Raw genomic sequence first — 10,552 nt, 5'->3', positions numbered from 1 at the left:
ATCCCTTTGCCAGGACCCCTCAACACGCGAGGTCTACTGCCTACCCGGAGCAAAGATTCATGACGTGATGGGGATTATCCAGGCCATGATCCAGCCCACTGATTACTACCCCATGGTCCTAATCCATGTGGGTACTAATGATGTGGCCAGGAGAACCCCTGATCACCTGATGGCGGACTACCACACTCTGGGGGGCGTGCTGAAGGAGATAGGTCCACAAGTGGTATTCTTTTCTGTTCTACCAGTGAGCGGACGTGGTAGACAGCATGAGATGTGCATTGCAGAGACCAGCTGGCGGCTTCGGGAATGGTGTCTTGAGAAGGGCTGCTGGGAAAATGCCTGGAGCAGCCATAACATGGTTTTGCCATGTGTAAGCAGCAGCAGATTGTTGGGATGTGGTTGAGAGTGTCCCTGCCAGGGTACACTGAAAACCTGATGTAGCATACCCTGTCACCATACTGCAGTAACATTTCTCCCAGGTAGAAATGTTTCTGTATATTTTTTAACACATTTTTGTAACACACTGTCATATGACCCTTAAGATTGAGTCACAAAAAAGCAGACTGCAGTGGTGACACACCCATCTTTTTGCATTAACAGTTTTTTCAGGGACTTGAACAGGGTGAAAAAGAATCACATGTAGATGCCTAAGTGCCACTTATTTGCTTAATAGGTGAAAATAAAATATGGCCCCAAGGGCTGTGTCCAGACAAGTGTAGCACCACATACTGCACGTCCAGTTGTTCTCCACACAGCAAGGGAGCAGCATGGAGGAGTTTTTTGACTCCTGGATATCCAGGCGTCAGAAACCCCATGGAAAAAAAAGCAGAGCAGCACACGCAAAAGCAGTATGCACCATTGGAAGCCGGAGCCTGGTCAGCTGGAGCCGCACTTTGCTGCCAGCCAGGCTCTGTGTGGCAGGATCGCTGCTACTGCAGCCCCAGGAGGCCCCTGGACCCCAGTCCAGTGCTGGCCCCAACCTCCCCTACCCCACCTGGGGTAACTTCCCAGCCTCCCCTACCCCACCTGGGGTAACTTCCCAGCCTCCCCTACCCCACTTGGTGGCAAGATGCACTGCCGTAATTTGTTCCCAGGGAACAAAACATCCGCGTATGTCTGGATGTGGCCTCAGTGTCCAGCTGCTCAGAGTGGAAGCAGTTCTGAGCCTGCCCTGAGGAAGAACTGCAGGTGGCAACAGAATTTCCAGATCAAAAAGTTAAATTGACAAGTTAAGGTGCTTCTGTGGTTAGACAGTTGCTGAGCAAGGCTTTTACATGCCCACATACCTCTTCAGACTGGTTCTTGGTTCATAGTAAACACAGCAAATTCTACAGCATTATGTCACACACAGACCTAGCATCTGATAAAGTAGGCTGTCACCTAAGAAAACGTGTGCTTCTGTGAACCAGTTTATCTCTAAGGGTGCCTGTAGACATGTGGGGATGCTGCTCTGATGCTCTAGAATTACAGTGCATCAGAACAAACTCAATTAATCAAGTCTGCTGGAACGTGCAAATTAGCACACTCCAGCAGCCTCCACATCTCATGTATTCAGGATCCCCATGGTTCAAAAGGGTGGCATGGGCACTTTAACTAAAGCTCATTGAATGATGTTTAGTTAAAGTGCCCCTGCCACTATTTTGAAGCATGAGATGCTGAATACACAAGATGCTGTGGGCACTTTATTTAGAGCAGCTCTTGGAGCTACTCTAATTAGAGTGCCACCCCCACCCCCAGAGCATGTGTAAAGATGCCCTAAGGTACCGTCCTGCCCTACCTTCTAAAGATATAAAGAAAAGGAACACTTCCTTGTTTCATCAAATGAAACATAGGGACTTTTCCTGTCTCCTGAAAGGGGTTCCCAAGGCATAGATTCATAGATGCTAGGGTCGGAAGGGACCTCAACAGATCATCAAGGCTGACCCCCTGCCTAGGCAGGAAAGAGTGCTGGGGTCAGATGACCCCAGCCAGATGCCTATCCAGCCTTCTCTTAAACACCCCCAAGGTGGAGGAGAGCACCACCTCCCTTGGAAGTCAATTCCAAGTTTTGGCCACCCTTACCGTGAAGAAGTTTTTCCTGATATCTAGCCTAAATTTGCTTTCTGTCAGTTTGTGACCATTGTTCTTTGTTACCCCAAGAGGCACCCTGGTGAATAGAGCATCTCCAATCCCTTGCTGCGTACCCCTAATGAATTTGTAGGCATCCACAAGATCACCTGTCAGCCTTCTCTTATGGAGGCTGAAGAGATCCAGGTCCCTCGGCCTCTCCTTATAGAGCTTGTCCTGTAAGCCCCTAACCATACAAGTGGCCCTTCTCTGGACCCTCTCAAGTCTATCAACATACTGCTTGAAGTACGGTGCCCAAAACTGGATGGAGTCCAACTGCAGTCTGGCAAATGCCACATAGAGGGGAAGTATCACCTCCTTGGATATATTTGTCATGCATCTGCTGATGCATGATAAAGTGTGGCTAGCTTTGCTGCTGATTTTGTCACACTGACGACTCATGTTCATCTTGGAGTCCACAATGACTCCGAGATCCCTTTCTGCTTCTGTGCTGCTGAGAGGGTCACTTCCCAGCCAGTAGGTGTGCTGGATATTTTTGTGCTGTAGGGGCAGCACTCTGCATTTGTCCTTGTTGTATTGCATCCTATTGTGTACTGCCCACTTTTCTAACCTGCTAGGCCTGCCTGCAATTGTTCCCTACCCTGCGGAGTGTGCACTTCACCCCACAATTTAAATCGTCCGCAAACTTGGACAGAGTACACTTCACACCCACATCCAAGTCACTGATGAAGATACTGAAGAGTATAGGTCCAAGGACCGAGCCCTGCGGGGCCCCACTGCCCACATCCTTCCAGGTGGATACCGACCCATCTACTACCACTCTCTGGGTGTGACCGCTAAGCCAATTTGCCACTCATCGGACTGTGTAATCATCTGTCACAGCCTCTTAATTTATTTATAAGAATAGGATGAGATATCATATCAAAGGACTGGCTAAAGTCCAAGATAACAACATCCACCTCTACTCCTGCATCTAAGCGTTTTGTGACCCTGTCATAAAACAAAACCAGATTGGTCAGGCATGATGTACCTGCTACAAATCCATGCTGGTTTCCCTGCTGCATTATTTTTCCTACCGAACTCCCACAAATATGATCCTTCATAATCTTTTCAAAGACCTTTCCAAGGATGAAGGTGAGAGTGACTGGCCTATAATTACTTGGATCCTCCTTCCTCCCCTTCTTGAAAATAGGGACCACATTGGCCCTTTTCCAGTCCTCTGGGACCTGACCCGGGTGCCACGAGTGCTCAAACAGCCATGCCAGTGGTTCTGCTATGACACCAGCCAATACCTCCAGTTCCCTCGGATGCAGCCTGCCTGGGCCTGCTGACTTGAACACATCCAGTCCCTCCAAGTGACTCTGCACCAAGTCAGTGTCGACAGTTGGTGGGCTGGTGTCCCTCTGATGCCCATCTACGAACCCATTAGGAGACTTATCTTGAGCCCTGTTCAGGAACACAGAGACAAAAAACTCATTGAATAGTTCAGCCTTGTCCCCCCTGTCTGTCACTAATTGCTACTCCTTGTTCAGTAGGGGTCCTATGCTGCCCTGTGCCTTCCTTTTACTCCCTACATACCTAAGAAAATACTTTTTGTTGTCTTTAATTTGTGTTGCCAGCCTCAAATCTGTAGTTGCTTTCGCTTTTCTAACTGCCTCCCTGCTAGTGCAGGTCAAGTAGGTATACTCCTCCTTGGTACTTCCCCCTGCTTCCACTGCATATATGCCTCTTTCTGGTCTTTAGTCTCCCCTGGATTTCCCTGTTTAGCCACATGATCAGGACAACCATGATTCTCCCAATGAAACGAAAACAGGCTGCCTGTTTGTATCTACTTTCTATCCATGACAGAGCTATACACGTTCACACAGGTGCTTAGTTTAATATGTGAAGCAGAATTAGACTTGTAATACTTTACTTGACGCAAGCGCTACTAAAAGACCTTTAATCCTTGCCAATTTAGAAGCTCAAAATTACTACTAGACATGGGCTTTAAGCTCTTCATATTTGCGTCCATGTACTCTTTCAGTAAGAGATAAAGGTAAAACTGTGACAAGCAGCCTCAAGCAATTAAAGTAAAAATAAAGCCAGAGAAGACGGGGGGTGGGGGGAGCTCATTAAAAAAATAAATGCTTTTTCAACCAAGCCCATAGGCCGTTTAATATCTTTAGTAATTAGGATTCAAAACAGTTCTGGATCAAATTGTCAGCAAGAGTAAATTGATACATTGGTGGATGTCCATGTTCATCTGCTCCAGCTGGCCCTTTGTTTTTTTTTGTTTTTTCAAACTGCTTCAAAATTATTTGATTGACCTGTGTCCTACTTGGGTGTTTTCTCATGTTTTAATGGGCAGTTCAGAAACTTTCAATGCAAGGAGTATTGTAAGCTGTTTATTTAAAAATCCAGACAAAATGGGAGTCACTCCTTTTTGCACAGCATGCAAAGGCTTCAGGACCATAGATCTTTTCAGTTATGCTTATAGGTTACTCCAAGGACCTAAAAGGATTTGGAGGATCTCACAGAAGATGTAAGAACCAGGTATATGTCTTGATCAGGGTGGGCAAAATATGGCCCATGGACTGGATCTAGCCCGCCAAGTGATTTTTTTCCTGCCTGTGGTGAGTCCCTTGGCCCCAACCAGCTCAGGTGCAGGGGCAGCCCAGGCTGTGTGTCCCTGGTCATATAGAGGGGCTGGAGCAGCACCATGGCTGCACTTGCTTCCCAGCAGCCTCTGTGATGGTGGCTCCTTCTGGATGCCACAGCTGCCAGCCCCAGCCCCACTGCCTGGACACCCCAACCCATCTACCCGTTGCCCTGCACCCACTGCCAGGGGTGAAACCTGTGCAGGCAGGGTGCATGGCCAGGAGGATGGGATGAGACCGCAGGCGATCAGGGAGTGGTATTTGGGAGTGGGATAAGCAGGCGAGACAAGGATCATGAAGCAGGATCATGGGACAGTGACAGTACTGGACTGGGGTCTGGGACAGAGCTGTGAACCACCGTTGGCACATCCCTGAGACAGGCACTGGTTCTGCAGGCAGAGATGTTCAGTGAGCAGATCACAGCTGTGTCCTGGGCTCTGGCCCCATGCTGTCACTGCCCCAAGATCCTGGCCCTGGACCTGGCCCTAAATGCCTGTATTGCTCCCAGATGCTGCTTCCCACCCACCTACAGCCCCATCCCATCCAACCAGCTGAGCAGGGAGCAGAGCCATTTAAGGAGTTTTGGTGAGCTGCTGCATGGTGGTGGGGTTGCTGACCTGGCCCAAGGCAGCTCACCAAAATTCCCTATGTGCTGTTTGGGCCCAAATAATTGCCTATCCCTAGCCTTGATACTACCCCTCCTCGAGGACTCTGCCATAACTCTCAGCACAGATCCAATGAAGGTCAAAACATCTCCAGACAATTGTGTTACCTTCAATGATTTTGAAAACCACCATAAATAATTATTGAATAGTCAAAGAAAAGCAAGTATTAGAATATACTGCAAACACAGGCATGCACTGCAAAGGTCACTACTTAAATGCATAAGGTCTCATTGGTTTGTGGGATACACTAATCAGAAATGTACTTGTTCACTGCAACAAGAATCAGGGCATGAACTGAAACCATAAAAGTTTTATGGAGCCTCTCCACAGATACTGTGTATCTTTGCCTTTGCTGTTCACAATGCACTTGACAGAACAAGCTCTGAGCACTATGCTGGCATTTCCAAAGGATGGTTTCAAATTTAAATTATTCCAGTAGGAGGCTGAATCAATGACTTCCTTTGACAGCTTTACTGGTTCCTGCTTTAGTGGGAGGAATGGCAGTGCTCCGTGTAGTGTGCCAGGGGATGACGTATAAATCAGATTTCATAAATATGCACATGTAGCGTACTTAATTGACTGTAAAATAATTATGCTCTTCTGTGTAATTGTTATACTGTGAAAGAAAGCAAAGCTTCTAAACATTTAAAAGAAAATGATTACGGGACCAGAATTAAGATATTATTTTCTCCTACCCTGTACTGTAAACCAACAAAAGTTATTTGTTACTACATTGGGTTTTCTCTGTAGGATGAAGGATTCTTTTCAGAAGCTGTTCTTGTTTTCCAGCCCTCAAGCCATGCCTCCCTCTCTTCCACTTCACTGTTTCAGAGGCAAGCTTGTATCAGATCAAGTTTAAGAACAAAGTTATGACATTCTTATCTCCACTGGGGTCTATGGGAATTTGCCATTGACTCCAGGGAAGCCAGGATCTCACCCAATGAGTCCATACTCTTCTCTTCCCCCTAGTGGAGAAATGTGGAGGCTTTTTGTTATTTTTTCCCCCAAGTTTCAGATGTTGATTTGTTTAAACTGAAGCTTTTCACAGGAATGTACCAGGGTCAAATAAATTTTCATCAGCAAGGATTTCTCAGCTCCAGAAAGGAGTTTCTGGTTAAAATAGCAGTGGACCCACACCACACCACCCTGCTTGGTTAAGGCACTCATATGGGAAGACCTAGATTCCAAACTGGTTCTCAGCAGGGTAAGTGTTCTAGCCCCCAGACTGGTAGGTCTGCTAGGATAGGGCTCACCTCACCTTTCCTGTTGGAGCTGTTTGACTTTGTATACATAGCTAAACATTAACTGGCCAAAAGGAGTAAAAGACGCAGACTCACAGAAGATCCCTGTGATAAAGCCCCTCACCTAAGATACAGGAGGCTCAGATTCAAGTTCCTGTTCCAATGAATATTTAGTTATTTATACAGGTGGAGTAGGTCCAACCAGACTTAGAGAAGTGCATCCCTGAGTGGCCAGACAGTAATTCATACACTTGGGATGAGAGAAGGGCAGAGCAGGGATATGACTCTAGGGGCCAGATTCTATTTCACTTATTGGCCATGTAAGTGAACATAGGTACTGAAATGGGTTTTTATTCCTGAAAATCCATTAATACATCTACTTTTGTAACACATCATCATCTGACCCTTAGGACTGAGTCACAAGAAAGCAGGGAAGTGAAAGACCGGCCCATCTTTTTTCATTAATCATTTTTGAGAGCTCAAGCGGAATAAAACAGAATTGCACTAAATCTACTTGCATGCCTAAAAGGTGAACTAGACCCTGGCCCTGGGTCCCACATGAAAGATGAGGGCCTTGACTACAAACATATTAACTGTTCAGGTATCAAGATATTCTGGACAGTTCCTGCCTAGTTCTGTTCCCTTGTGGATCTATGCTGATTCCTCTGAATTCATGGGTAGCTGGGAAGGCACATAAACTTCACCAGGCTTGGCTTTTAATTTTTCTTTTTATTATCTGCTACTGCTGTCTTAGAGCGTGTCCAGATACACAGGCATCTGCGGTTTGTGGCACCACAAACCTCTTTGTGGTGCCACAAACTGCACATGTTATATATTAGACTATGCATGGCACAACTAAATTGCAGCATGGGGGCAAAATTTGCTACTGGGATTACCTGGTAGCAAAAAAATACCCCAGAAAAAAAGCAGCACAATGCATGCAAAAATAGATGTGCTGGGGCAAATGTGAAGACAGGGTAGAGGGCAGCCCAAGGCTGCCTCCTCCTCCATCTCCATGTGCTGTTTCCCAGCTGGCTGGGGTGCAGGGTGCTCAGTGTGGGGGGCTTCCTGCTGGCTAGCCCCAGGTTGAGGCACCCTGTGCCTCAGGAAGCTACCCTGGCATGACATGGAGCCCAGCTTGGAGCTGGGAAGTGCTGGGCATAGCCCACAACAAAGAGCACGTACAGGGGCATGTGGTATGGCATAAAGTAGTGGCACAATTTTGTGTCACTAGTATTTGTGCCATTGTAAGCACATGCTCCTGATTGTCTGGATACAGCCTTAGGGGACAATCAGCTTTGGTCACAAACAGAATCACTAACCAAGTAAGCCCTTGCCATGATAGTTAGGTATGAATTTGAGTTGGAGTATCCAGCAAGGGATTAACGTTCATTTCCATATCTATTTTCCTATTTCCTTTGGTTTGAAGTAACTAGCCCAACATGTTCCAAGGCATTACTAGCCTGAATTTAATCAGGTTATTTTTAGTTGGCCAAAAGGGAGCAAAGGAAATATACCTGGAGTCAGAAAACAAGCCCATGATGTCAACAGGGTTTTTTTTTAATGTTTTTTTAATTCCACCATCCTTCTCCCTCCCCCACCCTCCACTGGGGAAATCAGCAGAGGCTTGGAAAGGTTGAAAACAGCACTCAGCATACCTGCCCTTGCATCTATGAAACAGAAGAGGTTCTTCATTTTGAAGGGTTAGTTACACAATTATATTTTGCAATAAAAGCCGTGGATCAATGTGATTTGGTTTTCTACCCCCTTCCATGCTATGAATCCTATTGAGGCAAAAAAGCAAGTGTAAGTACAGCTGTGCAAAAAGTGCTTCTGGCCAATCTGAAATGGAAATATATCTCAGTGGGCTCATCTAGACATGCAAATGCTGCAGAGTGGATTTACTCTAAAGTAAATTAGTCTAGAGTAAACCCACCCCAGGCAGGCTTCTACATGTGTAGGGATGCAAAAGCAGATTTGCTGCTCCTGGCACCTGTCTGCTCCTGCCCCCTCCAGCCCTGGCCCCTGCAGCAGCCAAGGGAGCTCTAGGCTCACCCTGGGTGCTAGCCCAGGAGCTGGCAGGGAACACCGGGCCAAAAAACAGCTGTCTTCTGGTGGAGGCTGTCTCCTGGTAAGAGCTGCCTGCTGCCAGGGCAGGCTCCACCACTGGATCCCAGGTAGGGACAGTGTCCCCCTGCCTCAGCAGCATGGAGCTCCCAGCCCTAGTTCCCCTATCAGGAGCCGGGGACATGGAAAGAGCTGCAGGGGAAGGGCAGGCCCCAGACCCCTGCCCCGATCCATCACTGGGGCAGCTAGCAGTGAGCCCCCAGGTGGGTAGGGAATCTCCACCCAGCTGGGAGTTCACTGCTAGTTCTCCCACCAGTGAATCAGTAACAGGGCTGAGACCTGCCCCTATTTGGGACAGTTCCCAGCCACCCCCAGGCTGTGTGGGGAAGACTGCACGTGCAGTCTAGAGCTGGCTGGGGACTTGCCAGTGGTTACTGTTCAAGGGCAGGAGGACCTTACTCATACTATTGAAAGCAGAGTGTTCTTCATTGGACCTCCTTCCATTCCCCTAAACCATCTTCATCTTATAACCTGCATTGCAAAACATGAAGCAAACACCTTGTAACTCTTCCATGTGCAAAGGATTCATATGCTGGACAATGGTGGAGCCAGTACGCACAATTTTCCAATGTTTCCAGTGCTCCCTGCCAACCCCAACAGAACAAAGATACCTCTTTTATACCAAACATCATAGAAACCCCTGCTGGGGTGATCTGCATGTAGGTGATAGGGAAGAAGAATTAGGAAATGGAGTAATAAAGCCATTGGTGAGCTAGGTTCCTTCTGTGCTACCCCACAGAGAATAAGAACATAAGAACATCAGAACTGCCACTTACAGAGTCAGACCATAGGTCTATCTTACTCAGTATCCTGTGCCACACAGTGACAGACAGTGGATGCTAAAAGGGAGAACGAATTGGGTATGACCTCGAGTTGTTTTTTTCTACTGTTCCTCTCTCACTTGCAGCCTTCATCATTTAAGGTATAGGAAGTTCTGATTCAGAGGCTGTATCCCTTACTCCCATGCTCAATAGCCGCTGATGCCTCTTTCCTCCAAGATTTTGACCAATGCCTTTTTGCATCTGGCTAAACTGTCACCTTCCACAACATCTGGTGGCAATGAGCTCAACACTTTATTTATACACAGTATGAAAAAGAACTTCCTTTTGTTACTTCTAAATCTACTACTTCCAATTTTCATTTTGTGACCCCTAGTTCTTATATTGTGAGAGATAATAAATTTACTTTCTTAGTTTACTAATAAATACTCCCTATTTACTTTCTCTTCACCATTTAGTATTTTGTAAATCCTTATGCCTCCCCCTGCAAGTGTCTCGTTTCTAAAACAAATAGGCCTAGACTCTTTAGTCTCTCCTGACATGGAAGTCCTTCCATACTGCTAATCATCCTTGTTGCCATTCTCTGTATCTTCTCTAATTCTCTAGTAGACTCATCGTGGATGTATAATGGGCATGAGGATACTTTCAGTTTTGTTTACAATCCCCTTCATAATCCCTAACATGTTGTTTGCCTTTTTGACGACTGCTGAGCACTGAGCTGATGTTTTAAGTAACTGTCCACAATGACTCCCAGATTTCTTTCCTGTGTAGTAACAACTAACATAGAGCCCATCATAGTGCAGGTAAAGTTTGATAGAAAATTATAAAAATGATTGCAGTCTGAAGATGTATTATCTTCTTTTGCTTCCCTTCCCCCTGAAGGGCTCTGGAGTGTCTGGGAACATGGGTTGTGCAGGACTCAGGCTCTCCAGGAGCTGAGTGTAATGGAAACTGCTGTGCTGAGGAAGCAGGATGTGGTTGGTGCCTTTCCATGAGTTAGCACAGCTCTACACAGACTCTGAGGTCAACAGAGA

The sequence above is a fragment of the Gavialis gangeticus genome, unplaced genomic scaffold (genome assembly GCF_001723915.1).
Source record: "Gavialis gangeticus isolate Ggan-Ray unplaced genomic scaffold, GavGan_comp1, whole genome shotgun sequence".
NCBI lineage: Eukaryota > Metazoa > Chordata > Crocodylia > Gavialidae > Gavialis > Gavialis gangeticus.
This window is presented reverse-complemented; position numbering follows the sequence as displayed.